The 21,676-nt window shown below is 38.4% G+C and overlaps 1 protein-coding gene across 10 annotated transcripts in view; it reads right to left on the bottom strand.

Moving 5' to 3' along the window:
* tnnt3a (troponin T type 3a (skeletal, fast)) overlaps window positions 1–17,932 on the bottom strand; it is a 37,984-nt gene extending 20,052 nt beyond the window's left edge. The window contains exons 1-5 of one of the 10 annotated variants that reach the window (XM_080190305.1): window positions 11,924–11,956; window positions 8,425–8,442; window positions 5,726–5,743; window positions 4,911–4,928; window positions 3,585–3,608 (exon numbers count right to left, since the gene is read on the bottom strand). The gene's annotated coding sequence lies outside the window, so the exon portion shown is untranslated. Of the gene's footprint in view, window positions 1–3,584; window positions 3,609–4,910; window positions 4,929–5,725; window positions 5,744–8,424; window positions 8,443–11,923; window positions 11,957–14,379; window positions 14,398–17,884 lie in introns of those variants that run through there. The other 9 variants (XM_080190306.1, XM_080190309.1, XM_080190307.1 and 6 more) reach the window with 9 other exon arrangements.
* Between the last annotated feature and the right edge of the window lie 3,744 nt (window positions 17,933–21,676).

Below are 21,676 nucleotides of genomic sequence, written 5' to 3'. Positions count from 1 at the left end.
GGAACAAGTTGCTAGAGATACCAGTAAAGGCAGATGCAATTTTGTCTTTTAAAAAGCATTTAGACAGTGACATGGATAAGATGGATATAGAGGGATATGGGCCAAATGCAGGCAATTGGGATTAGCTTAGGGGTTTAAAAAAAAGGGCAGCATGGACAAGTTGGGCTGAAGAGCCTGTTCCATGCTATAAATGAACCTCTGTGACTCTATGACGCTATGAATGCTGTCAGGCTGTTCAGTCATGGAAACCATCACAGGTGAGCCTGCTCCTGTGTACACATGATCCTTGGCCACAGATATTTCAGCCAAATGTTTCTGGAATACCAGTCAGAAACCAGGAATCTAGTCAATCATTTCCCCCGCCCCCCACTCTTCTAACCATGAGGGATCCAGCACTTGGGGAACAGTTCCTCAACATGTGTTAATACCTTAAGACCAAATAGGTGAGGGGAGAAAAAAGGAACAATAAAAAGTGAAAATGATCAAAGAAGATAATAATAACAAAATAGAGCAATCTAAAAAAAAACTGCTACAAATTACCTCCCATCTATCATTTTCAATAAAGTCAAAATTAACATGCCTGAGGTTCTAAGAGTTAAAGAGTGTTTGTGCTTCTGGCTTGTCTGGTACGGCCAGGTACTTTGATAATTACACAGTAAAGTAAAAGAAACTGATTTTTATTAATGATTTACAGGGAGTGAGGCACTTCACAGATCTGATCATTTTTTTCAAAGGGTGCTGTATTTTGTTAAGTTCTCAGCAGGAGAACAGTGATTCAAGGATCAACTAACTGTTAAGTTTTCAAAGAAACTAACTTTTTAAAATTAATATTAACCATAGTACTCTGACTATCTGTTAATGCAGGGAAATGAATCTGTTCAGTTAACAATATTGGGTGGAGTAAAACCCCATGAACCATTAAATCTCTACCTTTCTGCAGGCTAATCTTTAACACAGCAATCAACTACACATGAACTCTTCCTCTTCAGAGCTTTAACTCCACAGTCCTGCCTTGTAGAAGAATTCAAACTTTCAACAATCATCAAGTTTAAAAGATGTTATTGATTTTAGATGTTTTTCCTTATTTTAAGTAGGCATACTTTGAATAGTCTGATTTCTTGAAGTCATATTTTGTGTTTACTTCGTCCAATTATTTAATATTTTGTATATTGTGCTGAGGATCCACCGCCCTTAGTCTCTTTTCTCTGCAGCTGACCAGTTCTTGCAGCTTGAAATAAATCTTTCTACTTCCAAGCCTCAGGCAATGTATATGGAACAACAAAGCAAAGTATTAGGCTCATTGACTTGGCCGTTATCCTGGTTATTCTGAGGGGAAGCAGGGTGTATATGGGCCAACAAATCCATGAATGTTTTCCAAAAATAGCAGCAAATTGAAAAAAAGTTGTGGAGAGATTCACGGCTTCCATCATTTTCAATGGAATTATAATGAGGCAAGGTCAACAAAAGGCACCACTCAGGTGGTGGAGACAATTTTGCGTCAAATAAAAATGCATTGATGATTGTCCAAAAGCAATGGGTGGGGTATCTACAACTCAGTAATGCTGGCAGAATGCCAGGTCCATTTTCATGGTGGGACCTCACTGGTGTTGAGTGGGCAAGGCTCCACTTGGCAATCACGCTGCTTCTAGGCAGCTCGCTATTTAGGAAGGCAAGAAATCCCAGTGAGGTGGACATTGATCACGTACCTTCAAGGGGAGGTTTAGAAAGATCAGACGGTCAATGAGGAGGTTGATTTCAACATCAGAAGTTAAAGCAAAGGGTTGAAGTTAAGAAGGCACTTAAGGCTCAAAACCCCACCCAGAAAATCAAATAGCAATGAGGGTCAGACCGATTTCCAGCTTTCCCTCACAACACATAATGATCCTTATAATTAACAGCGGAACTGGCTCATCACAACTTGTACTGTCCATGATTTTGAAAAGGTTGAGGAAGATACAATGGTAGCAATGACTGACATGAAAATAGCGATTTTGACTTAACTGCCTAATTTAACCCCTATTTATACACATTCAAGTGTCTTCTTCAGTCAGGATTGCTGACCATCTAAACTGATGATGTCGGTCAGCACCATCTTGACAATATAACCAACAAAATGAACATCTGAATATTAATGTTTTATTGCAGGTTGCCTTAAATATCTCTGTACAGAAAAGACTGGGGAGGGGAAGGTGGAGGTAAAGGAAATGCAATTTTATTGCTACTATTGTTTTATCAATGGGGTATGGGAACTGGACTTTCATTGAAGTACAGTAGATCATTAAAAATAAATAGAAAACATCATCTCATCTTTGAAACACACCGCCTTCAGGGGAAATAGCAAATATTGTTTCCTGTTTGCTCACAAACACACAGGGCACTGCCCTAAACCACACTGAAATGCAACATTACTTTATTCACACATGACTTCACTGTGAGGAAAACTACACACAACTGTGCCCCCCAAAGGAAACAAAATGTTTGCAAAGAAGTGGCTTTCAATAGCTCAGCTTTCAATGTTCGATTTATAGCAGCAATTCGCAGTCCAGGACAGTGTTTAGTTGTGTGCTCCTGCAGGTGCCTACTTGAGCAACCAGCTTAACTCACCAAGTTGATGGTGGCTCACCCACTGGCCTGTTTATTGGCTCCTTCTTCCAGCCCTCTGCCCATCAGCATACCACTGAGTGAATGCCAGCGAACGAGGCCAACTGATCTATTGATTCACCAATGTGTGGGGTTATTTCCGAAAAAGTGGCGCCACACATATAAACACAATGCAATTGCTCTCCTCAGTGACAGATCACAGTGCCATTAAAGCCAATCAAGGTACTTATAGCCTTAGATTGTCCCCACTTCTGATTCATTAAATGTTGCATTTCCCTTTAGAGGAAATCAGGTAACAAAATGTGATTTTAAAAAAACAGTTAAAGGGGGTGATACAAAATCCTGCATGATTTTCAACAGTTTGAAAATTAACGCTTCCATTTTAGAATTTTGCCAGTCTTTTGAAAAAAAAAGTTGTTTTGCGGGAGTGGGCAGTGTGAAGATTAAATCTGTCACACTATCCTCACCCAATTTATAACCTTTGCATCCATTTTAGCCTGACCTTTCTGCAGCAGAGAAGCTGATGCACAGCTTCGAGTCAGGACCTCTTGTTAATACTCTCACAGTCCAGCCATGTCACCCAACTCATATTTACACCACTTTCTAATTTGGCACATTATGCTACCAATGTTATCAGCCAAAGCACACACACTAATCCTCCAAGAAATTAAGTTGAATTATGAAATGAAGACACGATTATGAAACTGACAGTGTAACAGACAAAACATTAATATTTTAGCAACCAGCACTGTGAATTAAACCAAAAATAATCAGGTCATAGTACATGTAGTGAACACGAAATTGAAATCTGTTAGTCGAAGTACTAGCTGAATCTCGCAGCTATATAATGTGTTATATATAGACTGCTACTGGATCACCTCAAGCCACACGTTTAGAAGAATTAACCCCAGAGAATTAGGGGGAAGGAGAAAACAGTTAGAATTCAGTGGGGTAAATTTATGTTGGTGATAAAGCAAAAATACCGTCTTCATCTTCGTTTCCATAAACTGTCCATTGCAATGAAAAAAACACAACAGAGTAAAACAAGATTAAGTCAATGTGTTCAGGATCGTTATTCGACTTAGTGAAATTTGTAGACTGACTGTGGGCTTGCACTGATTCATTCTGCGCTAAAGATTCACTCAGGATATGGAACACCTTGCTTGCACTATTGATTGGAGGTCAGAATAGTTTGATGTGTATCAAAGCCTGATTTCAGTCAGATGTGTTTGTGCTCTGACTTCTTTCTCAGGATTAAACTGAACCAACTCTGTCAGATGGGGCCTATTTTGCAGGCTGCTTGACACTCATTTGACCATCTTGCTAACAATTAAAACCCTCTGTCGTACATCACCTGGCCCTATTCGGACAATTACTTGGAGTCCAGAATCACACGTGGAATTGTATTAAATTGAGCAGTGATTGCGCTCGGTGAGAATCAACAACGTGAGTATAGCTAACTACACCTTGACTGCCAACATGGATTCAATCCTCTGCTTAGGTTATGGTTTTGGCATAATCAAGGCTAATTCTAACCTCATGTGTTCATTTATATGCATTACTTTATAGCTATATGTAAATAAAATTAAATGTTTCTAGATGCACATAAAATTACTCAGAATAACAGATTCATAGCATATTTCTTTCTTTAATTCTTAGCTAATGCTCTCAATTATCCATTCCCTAACCATAAATATGAAATTAGGATATGTGCCAGACACAGTTGTGTCTATGGACTATCCATGAGCAAACTCTATCCACAAGTCTTCTATTGTGTCACAATTATTAGTTGATGACATAATATACAGAGGGTGACATATAAATGTAGAACTTTCACGGTCAGGACATACATTGTGTTTTGAAGATGATCAAGTAAATGAATTGTAGATTAAATGACACATCCTTCGATGAAACACCCAAAAAATATGGTTTAAAATGTAAAATTACACAAAACAAAACTAAAGGCACTTCTTCCCCAACAGGTTTTATTGAGCAGGATAATCAAGATGAGCAGATATGCAATAGGCCATTAAAATGCAATCTGAATTTGAATGCCAAGATAAGGATCTAATTAAATGTGGTACCCTCCTGAGTCAAACATGCACCTTGGCAACCTCTACAAGGCCTCAGTTAAGAGGTAGCAAGCAGAATCAAGTGGTAATAGGTGGAAATTCTTTGCACAGCAATATTAGCTACACACTGGCTGGAAAGGGACAATATAACTTGTCCAAAGCATTCCCTGAAAAAGAGATTTGAAATAACTTGGAATCCCATGCATGATTTATAAAAAACAGCAAAGAGCAACATACCTTCTTCATGGTGCACTTCTGGGAGAAGTCAGGTACATGCAGTGAGCAGCAAATACAAAGAAGCAAAATACATGTTAATACTAAGCGTTGAAGAGCAAAAGATGTCAATGCAGCAGACGCAGGGCTGCCCCAAGAAGAACTAACAAATCATTAAACTAAATGCAAGAGGGTTACCTTTTCAGCATAGATTACCAACTTAGTTTAGCTATTCCCAGAACAATTAATAGCCCTATAATTACATATTGGCAATGCCTCCATCACTCATGTTATCAAAAGCTGATTAAATTTTATCTAATAGAAACAGAAACTAAGGAGTAATGAAGGAAATTATAATATCTCACTAATAAATGGTGATGATGGGTGATACATAAGCATTGAGGATGCAGATGAACACAGAATAATTAGGAACTATGATGGATACAGAATGATTGGGATGATTAATGCAAAATAATGGGCAAAATGAAGGATACGACATCATTGGAATTGATAATGAAGTGGAATGATTGAGGATAAGTAAATGAACATGAGGAGGTAATAAAACAAGGGAAAAACAGTAACATGCAAATGAAAATTAGAAGAGAAAAAAAGCAAATGAGAGAAAAAGAGAATGAAGGTAAAACAGAGGACTGAAATAAAAAAAGGATCAGAACATAACATTCGATGAAAAGGAAAGGGGGAATGAAGAAGAAAATGAAATGACAAAATATAAGGATAAAAGGAAAAACAAGAGGGAAAATAAAAATGAAGGAAACTAAAAGGACAATAAGAGGAAAAAAGAAAAAAAAGGGAGCGTAAATGGATATTGCATTACATACCTTCTTCAGCAATCTCTTCTGAAAATGGTGTTAATGTACAGCAAGCAGAAAAGAAGCAATGCAGGGATTGAAAGGGACAAGACAGAAAAGCATAAAAGGAACAATATTGACTTTTACTTATATTTGTTAGCAGTAAAAACTAGTATAAGAATAAAGAGAAATATACACAGAAGCAAAAGTCTCCTCCTTCACATACATTCACTCCAAACTTACTTAGGTAACATACACCAATTAATTGTTACAACAAAGCGCACTTCGACAGACATGAACCCAAAATAAAAACATGATAGATATCATTCAATCACCCTTATATTCCTGAACGTCAGGAATAAAAATCTTTCACACCAACAGGGATAAACAGTCTCCATATTTGTCCTTTGTCAGTGTTCAAACATTCTTCATCCATCATCATAAATATGAAGCCGGGTTACGTAGCATTCAAAGCTATGTTTAATAAACTGTCCGTGAACAAATACTAAGCCACTGACAAATCTTCAGCTGTATCATAAATATTGGATGGTGGCAAAACATATAGAAGGTAACATAACGTATAACATTCACACTCAAACAATTATATTAGGTTTTGATATGACCAACATCATGAATTGTAGATTTAATAATATGTCTTTTACTCAAAACAACAAAAGATTGCTGTTTAGAATATAAACCAAACCAACAGATTTTTTTGGTTGTCACTGGTCTTATTTTTCACATTGGACAGTCCACTTTCAGAGTATATAATGGGAGGTGGAGACTTTATGGGTAGAAATAAGAAATAAAAAAAGATTTAAGACTTGTGAGAGTTGTGCATACGTCTCCTGGCACAAGGTGTTTATGGTGCCTTGTATAAACACTGAGAATAGACAAGTGTCTAGCAATGGTAGAGTGGTTTTAATGGAGGATTGTAACTCTCATATCAATTGGGATAGGCAGATATGTCAGAAAGGTGATGAATTTCTTGAGTGTGTTCTGCAATGCATGCCCAAGAACCAACAAGGGAGCAAATTAGATTAAGTAATGAGATAGGTTTAGTTAACACCCCTAAAAATGCATAAGCATTTACCTAATGTGACAGAGTTCAACATGGTGTTTGAAAGGGAATAGCTATTAAGACTCTAGATTTTAGGTAAGGCTGACTTCAATGAAATGAGGCAGAAATGCTTCGCAACAAAAGGGGCAAATGTGTAAATGGGTTAAGTAGAAGGTTGGTGAGAGGTGTTCAGTAATGAATTTGTGATACAGAACAGTCTATACTTCTAAAAGACAAGTGTTTCTGCTTGCCAAATAAGCAGCTAGGGACAACTAAAGAGGTAAGAATCAACACAAAAATTAAAAGAAAGAGGATATAAAACACAGACCCTGGCAGCTGGGAGAGATACAAAGAACAATAAGGGACTACAAAGCCACAAAAAGGGAGGATGAAAACAAATTAACATAAAACAACTCACAATTACAATCAGGGGGAGAAAAGGGTGCTCAGAAGCAATGTTGGCCTCTTAAAAACTGATAATGTTGACACAATCATCAGTAAGGGTAATAAGGAAATATCTGGCATGTTGAATAATTGGCTTACTTTTGCACTTAGAGAAAGAGGTCAGCATTTTAGATATCCCAAGGAAACCCATTGAATCAGGCAAAGAATTGAAGCAACATTAGCAGAAACAAGATAACAGTAATGGATAAATGAATGGCATGAAAAAAGTGACGGTAACCAGGGCCACATGGTTCCCATTCCAGGGTTTGAAGAAGGTAGGTGCGAGTACAGTGACTGCCTTAACGATAATCCACTCCTGTTTCTATGTTCCCATGCAACATCACAACTCCAGTTATGACCTATGCATATCTTTTCCAAAACCCCTTCCATTTTGATTTGGACTTGGCAAAGAGATGTCAGCGCGAATTTGGGTTATATTTTGTAGGAAAACGTTTGTCCACAGTAGTAAATTCTCCTTTCCATTTTAATCCATCCAGCTGATTCACATCTTTTGAATCGCGCCAGCCCTTCTCCTCCAGATGGCCACTCGAATTAGAGGACTTGTTCCTTCACTTTCCTTCCACATTTTGAAGAACAGGTGGTTCACATGAGCATCCTGCTCAATAAGCTATTGAGCCCAAATAATATTCTAGATATCAGTAATGATGAGGTCTTGGGACGCAGTGAATAGTATCGCTACCTCTGAGCTAGAAGCTCAGGGTTCGAGTCCAAGCCCAGGATCTGAGAGCTATGGAAAGTGCGCTCAAAACGCGGACAAACAAGTTGAGTTTCAGCCTGCAAAATCATTTCAACGTGCCAATGGCAGGGAGTAGGAATGGAGAGACAACTGGTCAGCCAGGATTGATGCAGAGTGGCACCTCTCAAGCTATAAGCCGCTGACAATAAATTAGTGAGTGACCTATCGCAGGAATAATTTGCTGTGGAAACAGACAAAAGTTTGCCTTTGTGCACCACGAGGTACGGGAAGAGGAAGAAAGTCACTAATGATATCCCAAATGAATCAGGCAGACATCTCAGACATGTATGAAGGGCCCAGTTAAGATAGTATTTAGTGGGAAGGTCTTTGCACAGCTACTTTAACTGTGTTCACCAAGCAGGGCGGGATAAAACTATTCCCATTATCAGAGAGTCTGACAGTTCCAAAATGTAACTGGTCTAAAATGTTTCCAGGAAAGGTGACTTGGAATAACAGACAGCGACATACCTTCTTCAGCGTACGCTTCTGGGAAATGCCAGGTACATACAACAAGTAGCAAATACAAAGAAGCAAAATTTGTTTTAATACTGAGCATTGAAAAGCAAAAGACAAGAACATGCCAGAAACAGAACAACATCAAAATGAACCAATAAATTAACAAAAAGCAACAAGGGTCACTTTTCAGCATCACTAACTTAACACAAAGGTTGTCTAGCCTCAGAACAATTAATAGCCCAATAGTTAAGTATTTATCATATCTCTCCCAATCAAAAGCTGCTCAAATTATCCCAATTAAAAATTCCTGAATTTCTATAAGTAGTAATAATAACAAGGGAAATTTCAAGACATCACATGATGATTGGGGTAATGAGTGATATACACTTTTTGGGGATAACCATGGAAATTGAATGGGAAAGAAGAATACATACGAACTGAAAAGGAAGGAATAGATGCAAAAGGATTAGAGCTATGGAAGGGTGCACAATAATTGGTAATGGGGGATGTAGAATGATTAGGGATAATGAACAAAATTATTGAGGATAACGAAGGATATTATTGGGATAATGTAGGAATCAGGATTATTGGGGATAGTGTAGAGTAGACAATTATTAGGGATAATGTAGGATACATAATTATAGGGGAAAATGGAGGATACAGAAATATTGTAATAATGAAGGAAACAGAATATTTGGGATAGTCTAGGATACACAAGTGTTGGGGATAATGAAGCGTACACAGTTATAACAGGGAGGATATGTAATTATTGGGAAAACTAGAGGATTCACAACATTGCAATTAAAGGAAAATACAGGATTCTAGAATAAACAAGAAAAGAAAATGAAGCTGGAGAAGAAAGGGAAACCAATACAAGAGGAAACGATGATGGAAAGAGAAAAGGTAAACAAGAGAAAACAAGATAAGGGTTAAACAGTAGAATGAAGAAAAAAATCAGGGCACAGCAGAGCAGTGGAAAGATAAGGGAGAAAGAAGGAAAAAGAGAAATGCTAAAACTAACTAAAACTAAGAAATGCTCAGGGTGAAGGAAAGGACAAAGGAGTGGGAGGGAAAAATTAATGAATAAGGAAAAGGTAGGGATAAAATTAGCTTATACCACATACCTTCTTCTGAAGATGGCATTAGCATGCAGCAAGCAGAAAAGCAGCAGTGCAGACAATTGAAAAGCACAAGGTGGAAAAGCAGAAAAGGAACAATATTGACATCAATATGTTATAAGTTATATCAGGAGACACCAGTATACAATTTAAAATCTGCACAAGAACAAAACATCACACCCTGACACCATTAATACAACTTTCACCGCAATTCACTTCAGCATGCAGAAAAACCATCTGATAGTTGAAATAAAGGACAACCTTGTTACACATGAACCCAATCAAAAAAATCACAAGTATCATTCCAACACTCTTAAATTCCTGACATTTCAGGCTTATCCCTTTGCTAAAGGCAATCAACTCACCCTAAATCGCATTTTTTAAAGAATGCAGAACATTTTCCCTTTTCACTAATATTAAGATTAACATTGAACCTTTTATTGCAGAAATTTCTCAACCAAAAAATCTGTTCATCGTTGTAGACACATGAAATGATATTTGATCAGGTGCACATTAGTCTGCACCATCCTTGGTCAGGTTACAGTACAACCTTTTTCTTCATTGTCTTTGATTTAGGAGAACAGCGTGAAAGATAAAAGTCCACATTGAATGACACAAGTAATGTTGAAAAGAATAGTAGAAAATGTTGGATGAATGAGGAAGTAGTGATTATTAAATGTCAAAATGGATTTTGGAAATCTGAGATTTGTAGGGTTGACAGATTTTTAAGAATAAGGATTGTGAATTATTACAGGTAGAATGGAACCCACTTAAAATTGGTTTTGATAATTGCACCTACAAAGAAGTCCATACCATGCTGAAGATCAAACTTTTCTAACAGATCAAAAACATTTTAATTCACTGTTACCACAATTAAGATCAATTCCATGACATCAAAACTTGCTTACAATTGAAATGTCATTCGAGCTACAAATTCACTCAGTACTCATTTGCAATTTTATTTACATTTCCAAATTCAAATCAACATGAAATCGTGATATATGCAAACACTTTCTATAAGTAGTTAGATATTTAAGTTTAATTTGTTCTGACACTGCACTTTTATAACCAATTTCTTTGTCCAGGTGACATCCTAAACACACAGAGCTAAGTTTATACCAAGAAACCAATGTAAACATTTCTTCTTGAAATTAATATGGGTGAGGCTGACCTATCACCTAACTAACACAACGGCACAGTGGTTAGCACTGCTGCCTCACAATGCTAGGGACTCAGGTTTGATTCCTGGCTGAGGTCACTGTCTGTGCAGAGTCTGCATATTCTCCCATGTGGGTTTCGTCTGGATACTCTAGTTTCTTCTCACAGTCTGAAAGACATGCTTGTTGGGTGCATTAGCCATGCTAAATTCTCCCTCAGTGTACCCAAAAGGTGCCAGAGTGTGGTGACTAGGGAATTTTCACACTAACTTCATTACAGTGTTAACATAAGCCATTTGCGACACTAATATATAAACTTAAAAACTTTAACCAATTGCATATATCAGAATTTCACATTCTTTTGTTAGCCAAATCAAATTGTAAATACATTTATCCAATAGCCTATTCTTAAAAGTTATCTATTATTTTTATTGATGTTAGGTGAAGGCAGATATTAGACACTTACTAGCCCTCAGTACTACTCATGCTGTGATTTGATTTAAAAGTTGGCACATCATGTCACATATTTGTTTGTTCTTTTCTGCACCCAGTGAAAACATACACCTACTTTTTCAACAAGCAATTAAGATCCAAGTGAGTTCCATTGCAGTTGTTATTTAGTAATCATGTGTGTGTGTTATAAACTGGTAAGGAGCAGTGTTTGTGCCCTTGGATGAGTTCCATCGCTGAGCTAAGCTAGGTAAGGGGAAATACTTAAATCAAAATTTTCTCAGATGGTGTATGGTAAGAAATGACTAACAATAAAAGAAAACGAGGGGAAAACCCCAGTAGGTAAGTGAGATGTTACTGGAAGGCTCCAGGCTGAATCCTTAGTCCTTGCTTAGTCAGCCAGGATTCAGACAGGATGTTGGTGGCAGCATTACGGTTGTTCCCAATGGCTTTGAGCCAGGCATAGGAAAAACATCACTTCCCACTTAACGATCCCTATCGATATACTCTGCTGTAACTCCATGTGTAGATGCTGGGTGAGGACAAGATTAGGTTCTGCTGTGATGCTTCCAAAGTCAGATCATCTGTCAACATACCTTGGTTGCTTGGGCAAGGTACAGAAGTACAAATTAGCCCTGTGCAGCCATAGTTCAAAAAATGCTGAAATGCTTGCCCTTCATGATATTACAACATTAAGAGTGCTGGAATTGTTTGTATTGTTAAGTTATATATAAGTAAAAGATGGCAGGGGCAATACAAAGAGAAATTGGGAATCATTATCATTACCTCCCTCTTCATGTTCTCCATGTTCTTCATGTTCTATAATCCAACACCAGAGATAACAGATGGTGATTATTTGCAGCAAACTCAGTCTTCATTCTTTACACTGCCTTCACCATGGATATCAACCACAGGATCCATAGGAAAAATCCTGAACCATTAGCCAGCTGTAAATTGAAGAAATCAATTGGCTCTAACTAGAAGGCCCAGGCTTTCACCTCTACTCTGGGGTGAATTAATGGCTCTCAGTTAGGGCACAATTTGGGACACAATTGACCAGAGCATCCTAAAGTAGGCAGAGCAAAGGAATCATCCAGAAATCTCGTTCAGTGACTTCAGCTCGAGAGTGGACACATAGGAAAATCAAGTCAAAAAAGGATTAGATATGGTTGTGATGCTTTGTCTGACCTGCCAACACTCACCACTCAGGTTCAAGTAAGAAGAATGGCCACTCAGGCAATGTTCCAGAGGCCTGCCAGTACTCACGGGGTCTGGTTAAAAAGATATGTTCAAATAGTCTGCTATCACTCACTGGCAAGGCTTGAGTTGAAGAATGGCTTCAAACATCATTGCAAGGAGTTGACACTTCCTGACACAGAGAGAAAACTGGGGGAGACCATTTTTAAAAAAAAACAATTCTTAGATTTTAGACATCCAATCCACAAAACAATATCTAACAAGCTACAAGACGCCACTTGTGCAGACCAATAGAACTCAACTCAAAAAGTATCGCAGAGGGAAAGGGGAAAGGGAAAACAGAAAATTTCCATGAACCAGAATATCTCTCTAATCATAATGGCAGATGTGCAGACTTTAATCAGGTTCACAGAACAACCATCAGATCCAAACTGAGTTTGAAGGGAATAGCTATTAAGACTCTAGATTTTAGGTAAGGCTGACTTCAATGAAATGAGGCAGAAATGCTTCGCAACAAAAGGGGCAAATGTGTAAATGGGTTAAGTAGAAGGTTGGTGAGAGGTGTTAAGTAATGAATTTGTGATACAGAACAGTCTATACTTCTAAAAGACAAGTGTTTCTGCTTGCCAAATAAGCAGCTAGGGACAACTAAAGAGGTAAGAATCAACACAAAAATTAAAAGAAAGAGGATATAAAACACAGACCCTGGCAGCTGGGAGAGATACAAAGAACAATAAGGGACTACAAAGCCACAAAAAGGGAGGATGAAAACAAATTAACATAAAACAACTCACAATTACAATCAGGGGGAGAAAAGGGTGCTCAGAAGCAATGTTGGCCTCTTAAAAACTGATAATGTTGACACAATCATCAGTAAGGGTAATAAGGAAATATCTGGCATGTTGAATAATTGGCTTACTTTTGCACTTAGAGAAAGAGGTCAGCATTTTAGATATCCCAAGGAAACCCATTGAATCAGGCAAAGAATTGAAGCAACATTAGCAGAAACAAGATAACAGTAATGGATAAATGAATGGCATGAAAAAAGTGACGGTAACCAGGGCCACATGGTTCCCATTCCAGGGTTTGAAGAAGGTAGGTGCGAGTACAGTGACTGCCTTAACGATAATCCACTCCTGTTTCTATGTTCCCATGCAACATCACAACTCCAGTTATGACCTATGCATATCTTTTCCAAAACCCCTTCCATTTTGATTTGGACTTGGCAAAGAGATGTCAGCGCGAATTTGGGTTATATTTTGTAGGAAAACGTTTGTCCACAGTAGTAAATTCTCCTTTCCATTTTAATCCATCCAGCTGATTCACATCTTTTGAATCGCGCCAGCCCTTCTCCTCCAGATGGCCACTCGAATTAGAGGACTTGTTCCTTCACTTTCCTTCCACATTTTGAAGAACAGGTGGTTCACATGAGCACCCTGCTCAATAAGCTATTGAGCCCAAATAATATTCTAGATATCAGTAATGATGAGGTCTTGGGACACAGTGAATAGTATCGCTACCTCTGAGCTAGAAGCTCAGGGTTCGAGTCCAAGCCCAGGATCTGAGAGCTATGGAAAGTGCGCTCAAAACGCGGACAAACAAGTTGAGTTTCAGCCTGCAAAATCATTTCAACGTGCCAATGGCAGGGAGTAGGAATGGAGAGACAACTGGTCAGCCAGGATTGATGCAGAGTGGCACCTCTCAAGCTATAAGCCGCTGACAATAAATTAGTGAGTGACCTATCGCAGGAATAATTTGCTGTGGAAACAGACAAAAGTTTGCCTTTGTGCACCACGAGGTACGGGAAGAGGAAGAAAGTCACTAATGATATCCCAAATGAATCAGGCAGACATCTCAGACATGTATGAAGGGCCCAGTTAAGATAGTATTTAGTGGGAAGGTCTTTGCACAGCTACTTTAACTGTGTTCACCAAGCAGGGCGGGATAAAACTATTCCCATTATCAGAGAGTCTGACAGTTCCAAAATATAACTGGTCTAAAATGTTTCCAGGAAAGGTGACTTGGAATAACAGACAGCGACATACCTTCTTCAGCGTACGCTTCTGGGAAATGCCAGGTACATACAACAAGTAGCAAATACAAAGAAGCAAAATTTGTTTTAATACTGAGCATTGAAAAGCAAAAGACAAGAACATGCCAGAAACAGAACAACATCAAAATGAACCAATAAATTAACAAAAAGCAACAAGGGTCACTTTTCAGCATCACTAACTTAACACAAAGGTTGTCTAGCCTCAGAACAATTAATAGCCCAATAGTTAAGTATTTATCATATCTCTCCCAATCAAAAGCTGCTCAAATTATCCCAATTAAAAATTCCTGAATTTCTATAAGTAGTAATAATAACAAGGGAAATTTCAAGATATCACATGATGATTGGGGTAATGAGTGATATACACTTTTTGGGGATAACCATGGAAATTGAATGGGAAAGAAGAATACATACGAACTGAAAAGGAAGGAATAGATGCAAAAGGATTAGAGCTATGGAAGGGTGCACAATAATTGGTAATGGGGGATGTAGAATGATTAGGGATAATGAACAAAATTATTGAGGATAACGAAGGATATTATTGGGATAATGTAGGAATCAGGATTATTGGGGATAGTGTAGAGTAGACAATTATTAGGGATAATGTAGGATACATAATTATAGGGGAAAATGGAGGATACAGAAATATCGTAATAATGAAGGAAATAGAATATTTGGGATAGTCTAGGATACACAAGTGTTGGGGATAATGAAGCGTACACAGTTATAACAGGGAGGATATGCAATTATTGGGAAAACTAGAGGATTCACAACATTGCAATTAAAGGAAAATACAGGATTCTAGAATAAACAAGAAAAGAAAAGAAAATGAAGCTGGAGAAGAAAGGGAAACCAATACAAGAGGAAACGATGATGGAAAGAGAAAAGGTAAACAAGAGAAAACAAGATAAGGGTTAAACAGTAGAATGAAGAAAAAAATCAGGGCACAGCAGAGCAATGGAAAGATAAGGGAGAAAGAAGGAAAAAGAGAAATGCTAAAACTAACTAAAACTAAGAAATGCTCAGGGCGAAGGAAAGGACAAAGGAGTGTGAGGGAAAAATTAATGAATAAGGAAAAGGTAGGGATAAAATTAACTTATACCACATACCTTCTTCTGAAGATGGCGTTAGCATGCAGCAAGCAGAAAAGCAGCAGTGCAGACAATTGAAAAGCACAAGGTGGAAAAGCAGAAAAGGAACAATATTGACATCAATATGTTATAAGTTACATCAGGAGACACCAGTATACAATTTAAAATCTGCACAAGAACAAAACATCACACCCTGACACCATTAATACAACTTTCACCGCAATTCACTTCAGCATGCAGAAAAACCATCTGATAGTTGAAATAAAGGACAACTTTGTTACACATGAACCCAAACAAAAAAATCACAAGTATCATTCCAACACTCTTAAATTCCTGACATTTCAGGCTTATCCCTTTGCTAAAGGCAATCAACTCACCCTAAATCGCATTTTTTAAAGAATGCAGAACATTTTCCCTTTTCACTAATATTAAGATTAACATTGAACCTTTTATTGCAGAAATTTCTCAACCAAAAAATCTGTTCATCGTTGTAGACACATGAAATGATATTTGATCAGGTGCACATTAGTCTGCACCATCCTTGGTCAGGTTACAGTACAACCTTTTCCTTCATTGTCTTTGATTTAGGAGAACAGCGTGAAAGATAAAAGTCCACATTGAATGACACAAGTAATGTTGAAAAGAATAGTAGAAAATGTTGGATGAATGAGGAAGTAGTGATTATTAAATGTCAAAATGGATTTTGGAAATCTGAGATTTGTAGGGTTGACAGATTTTTAAGAATAAGGATTGTGAATTATTACAGGTAGAATGGAACCCACTTAAAATTGGTTTTGATAATTGCACCTACAAAGAAGTCCATACCATGCTCAAGATCAAACTTTTCTAACAGATCAAAAACATTTTAATTCACTGTTACCACAATTAAGATCAATTCCATGACATCAAAACTTGCTTACAATTGAAATGTCATTCGAGCTACAAGTTCACTCAGTACTCATTTGCAATTTTATTTACATTTCCAAATTCAAATCAACATGAAATCGTGATATATGCAAACACTTTCTATAAGTAGTTAGATATTTAAGTTTAATTTGTTCTGACACTGCACTTTTATAACCAATTTCTTTGTCCAGGTGACATCCTAAACACACAGAGCTAAGTTTATACCAAGAAACCAATGTAAACATTTCTTCTTGAAATTAATATGGGTGAGGCTGACCTATCACCTAACTAACACAACGGCACAGTGGTTAGCACTGCTGCCTCACAATGCTAGGGACTCAGGTTTGATTCCTGGCTGAGGTCACTGTCTGTGCAGAGTCTGCATATTCTCCCATGTGGGTTTCGTCTGGATACTCTAGTTTCTTCTCACAGTCTGAAAGACATGCTTGTTGGGTGCATTAGCCATGCTAAATTCTCCCTCAGTGTACCCAAAAGGTGCCAGAGTGTGGTGACTAGGGAATTTTCACACTAACTTCATTACAGTGTTAACATAAGCCATTTGCGACACTAATATATAAACTTAAAAACTTTAACCAATTGCATATATCAGAATTTCACATTCTTTTGTTAGCCAAATCAAATTGTAAATACATTTATCCAATAGCCTATTCTTAAAAGTTATCTATTATTTTTATTGATGTTAGGTGAAGGCAGATATTAGACACTTACTAGCCCTCAGTACTACTCATGCTGTGATTTGATTTAAAAGTTGGCACATCATGTCACATATTTGTTTGTTCTTTTCGGCACCCAGTGAAAACATACACCTACTTTTTCAACAAGCAATTAAGATCCAAGTGAGTTCCATTGCAGTTGTTATTTAGTAATCATGTGTGTATGTTATAAACTGGTAAGGAGCAGTGTTTGTGCCCTTGGATGAGTTCCATCGCTGAGCTAAGCTAGGTAAGGGGAAATACTTAAATCAAAATTTTCTCAGATGGTGTATGGTAAGAAATGACTAACAATAAAAGAAAACGAGGGGAAAACCCCAGTAGGTAAGTGAGATGTTACTGGAAGGCTCCAGGCTGAATCCTTAGTCCTTGCTTAGTCAGCCAGGATTCAGACAGGATGTTGGTGGCAGCATTACGGTTGTTCCCAATGGCTTTGAGCCAGGCATAGGAAAAACATCACTTCCCACTTAACGATCCCTATCGATATACTCTGCTGTAACTCCATGTGTAGATGCTGGGTGAGGACAAGATTAGGTTCTGCTGTGATGCTTCCAAAGTCAGATCATCTGTCAACATACCTTGGTTGCTTGGGCAAGGTACAGAAGTACAAATTAGCCCTGTGCAGCCATAGTTCAAAAAATGCTGAAATGCTTGCCCTTCATGATATTACAACATTAAGAGTGCTGGAATTGTTTTGTATTGTTAAGTTATATATAAGTAAAAGATGGCAGGGGCAATACAAAGAGAAATTGGGAATCATTATCATTACCTCCCTCTTCATGTTCTCCATGTTCTTCATGTTCTATAATCCAACACCAGAGATAACAGATGGTGATTATTTGCAGCAAACTCAGTCTTCATTCTTTACAATGCCTTCACCATGGATATCAACCACAGGATCCATAGGAAAAATCCTGAACCATTAGCCAGCTGTAAATTGAAGAAATCAATTGGCTCTAACTAGAAGGCCCAGGCTTTCACCTCTACTCTGGGGTGAATTAATGGCTCTCAGTTAGGGCACAATTTGGGACACAATTGACCAGAGCATCCTAAAGTAGGCAGAGCAAAGGAATCATCCAGAAATCTCGTTCAGTGACTTCAGCTTGAGAGTGGACACATAGGAAAATCAAGTCAAAAAAGGATTAGATATGGTTGTGATGCTTTGTCTGACCTGCCAACACTCACCACTCAGGTTCAAGTAAGAAGAATGGCCACTCAGGCAATGTTCCAGAGGCCTGCCAGTACTCACGGGGTCTGGTTAAAAAGATATGTTCAAATAGTCTGCTATCACTCACTGGCGAGGCTTGAGTTGAAGAATGGCTTCAAACATCATTGCAAGGAGTTGACACTTTCTGACACAGAGAGAAAACTGGGGGAGACCATTTTTAAAAAAAAACAATTCTTAGATTTTAGACATCCAATCCACAAAACAATATCTAACAAGCTACAAGACGCCACTTGTGCAGACCAATAGAACTCAACTCAAAAAGTATCGCAGAGGGAAAGGGGAAAGGGAAAACAGAAAATTTCCATGAACCAGAATATCTCTCTAATCATAATGGCAGATGTGCAGACTTCAACCAGGTTCACAGAACAACCATCAGATCCAAACTGAGGTTGAAGTTCAGCGACTGATGCTTCCAACCTCAGAGAAATGCTGTACAAAATACTGCAATATGTTTAATAAAAATTATAAAATAAAAAAATGTAGAAGTATTTTTGGAAAATTGACAATTATATTAATTCCAAATCAATATAATTATAGACTAAAATATTAAATAAATCAACATTAAACTGGGAAAGGAATTTCTGAAAGTATAAATGGAAACATATAAACTAAGAGAACCCTGAACAAGAGTGCTTTGAAATAATTGTTGAAGCAGTTCAAATACGTATAGATGCCATCTCTATGTCAACATGTAAAAATTGATACATTTACATACTAGAATATAAAGAACAATTGAATCAAATATTTATTTAAGATACAAGATTTTTATATAGAGCTTTGCCATTGCAACTAAGCAACTTAATAAAAATTGTATTGATTCTTCCCATAGTTCACAAATATTAGTCACATAGGCATACAGATGCACAGTGTGGGCAATCAAAAGGTAAGGAGTTCTATCAACCACAACACAATCAATGACTGTAATCACTCATTTGATGCCACAGTCTTGATTGACAACACAGCAGTCAACTGGTATAAAGAAATACTCCTGAAGATACATAAGGCAAACATACCCGGCTGTCCCATCGTATCGGGCAATGGGATCCTGTGTGAGAACCTCTCCAGCTATGTTGAGGACATCCTGAAACCCATTGTACAAAGAACCCCCAGCTTTTGTCACAACACTACAGAAACTCAGCACATATGGAGCAGTTGAACCAGGAGCACGCCTCGTCACAATGGATGTCTTGGCACTCTACACCAGCATCCCCCACGACAATGGCATTGCTGCAACTGCCTCAGTACTCAATGCCGACAACTGCCAGTTTCCCAATGCAATTTTACAACTCATCCACTACATCCGGACCACAATGTCTTCACCTTCAACAACCAGTATTTCATCCTTACAAACGGAACAGCCATAGGGACCAAATTCGAACTTCAATATGCCAACATCTCCATGCACATATTCAAACAAGACCTCTTCACTGCACAGGACCTTCAGCTGATGCTATACACTAGATACATCAATGACATTTTTTTCCTTTGGACTCATGGTGAGCAATCACTGGAACAACTATATGATGACATCGTCAAGGTCCACTATCAGACTCACCATAGACTACTCTCTGGAATCGGTTGCATTCTTGGACACACACATCTCCATTAAGGACAGTCACCTCAGCACCTCACTGTACCACAAGCCCACAGATAATCTCACAATGCTCCACTTCTCCAGCTTCCACCCTAAATACATTAAAGAAACCATCCCCTATGGACAAGCCCTCCATATACACAGAATCTGCTCAGATGAGGAGGATCACAACAGACACCTCCCGACACTGAAAGATGCCCTCATAAGAACAGGATATGGCACTTGACTCATCAATCAACAGTTCCAATGCACCACAGCGAAAAACGGCACTGACCTCCTCAGAAGACAAACACGGGACATGGTGGATAAAGTACCCTTCGTCATCCAGTACTTCCCTGGAGCAGAGAAGCTATGACATCTTCTCTGGAGCCTTCAACATGTCATTGATGAAGACAAACATCTTGCCAAGGCCATTCCCATACCCCCACTTCTTGCCTTCAAACAACTGCACAACCTCAAACAGACCATTGTCCGCAGCAAACTACCCAGCCTTCAGGAGAATAGTGATCACAACACCACACAAGCCTGCCACAGCAACCTCTGCAAGACGTGCCGGATCATCGACATGGATGTCATCATCTCACATGAGAACACCATCCACCAGGTACACAGTACATACTTTTGCAACTCGGCCAACGTTATCTACACGATACCCTGCAGGAAAGGATGTCTCAAGGCATGGTACATTGGGGAGACCACGCAGATGCAACGACAATGGATGAATGAACACTGCTCACCAGGCAAGAGTGATCACTTCCTGTTGGGGAACACTTCAGCAGTCACGAGCATTTGGCCTCTGATCTTCAGGTAAGCGTTCTCCAAAGTGGCCTTCACAACACAGGACAACGCAGAGTCACTGAGCAGAGACTGATAGCCAAGTTCCGCACATATGAGGACAGCCTCAACTGGGTTCATGTCACACTATCTGTAACCCCCACACCTTGCCTGGACTTGCAAGATCTCACTAACCGTCCTGGCTGGAGACAATACACATCTCTTTGACCTGTGCTTAACCCTCTCTCCACTCACATTGTCTGCACCTTTAAGACTTGATTACCTGTAAAGATCGCATTCCAACCATTACTTTGTAAATTGAGTTTTGTGCCTTTATATGCCCTGTTTGTGAACAGAACTCCCACTTACCTGACAAAGGAGCAGTGCTCCAAAAGCTGGTGGCTTTTGCTACCAAATAAATCTGTTGGACTTTAACCTGGTGTTGTGAGACTTCCTACTATAAAGAAATACACCAGCACCTTTACCAATGGCAGGGACATAAAACAAGTGGGTTGAATCTGCTGACCATTATGCTCCCTGAACAGTTTTCTATTTTGTTTCATTAAAAGTTTGATTTTTAAGTACTGACATTTTTGTAAAACAAAAAATTGTGATTCAATTGTAAATAATATAAAAGCATCACTCTGGATTCTTGCCACACCCTCTGCCATTATTTTTGCTATCTTTATAATTTAAACTATACATTGCAACCAGTCTTTCTAATACCAGGACCAGATGGAATATATCCAGTGATACTAAGATGTACAGATGTAAATTGCAGAGGGACTGACTATAATTTTCCAATCATCCATAGTTCAAGGATAATGACAGAGGACTGGAGAATGGCAAGTGTTACACCCTTGTTCAAAAAGATGGGTAAAGGATAAACTCAGCAAGGCCATTCAGTTTATTATTGGTTGGTAGGAAGACATTGAGAAATGATAAACCAGGACAAAATTAACAGT

Source organism: Carcharhinus amblyrhynchos, chromosome 6 (genome assembly GCF_965287045.1).
Source record: "Carcharhinus amblyrhynchos chromosome 6, sCarAmb.v2.hapA, whole genome shotgun sequence".
Lineage (NCBI taxonomy): Eukaryota > Metazoa > Chordata > Chondrichthyes > Carcharhiniformes > Carcharhinidae > Carcharhinus > Carcharhinus amblyrhynchos.
This window is presented reverse-complemented; position numbering and strand designations above follow the sequence as displayed.